Source organism: Cervus elaphus, chromosome 15 (assembly GCF_910594005.1).
Source record: "Cervus elaphus chromosome 15, mCerEla1.1, whole genome shotgun sequence".
NCBI lineage: Eukaryota > Metazoa > Chordata > Mammalia > Artiodactyla > Cervidae > Cervus > Cervus elaphus.
Genome location: NC_057829.1, coordinates 35,622,612 through 35,622,851, shown reverse-complemented (window position 1 = coordinate 35,622,851; position 240 = coordinate 35,622,612).

The following is a 240-nucleotide window of genomic DNA, read 5'->3' as shown; positions in this document are numbered from 1 at the left end:
CCGCGCGCGCCACGCCCACGTGGCCCGCCCCGCCCACCGCGGCTCAGTGCCAGCCACGCTGTGGCGCTGTCTCGCACCCCGAACGCGGTCCAACCCTCTGTGGCTCTCGAGACCCGCTCTCCTACGGCCCCTCGTTCTCACAGCTCCAGCTTAGCTCAGTCCTTCGCGAGCAGTGACCCTAGACTCCTGACTCATTTGTCAGGAGCGCCTTCTGGAGCAAAAGAAGGCTCTCGACTGCCC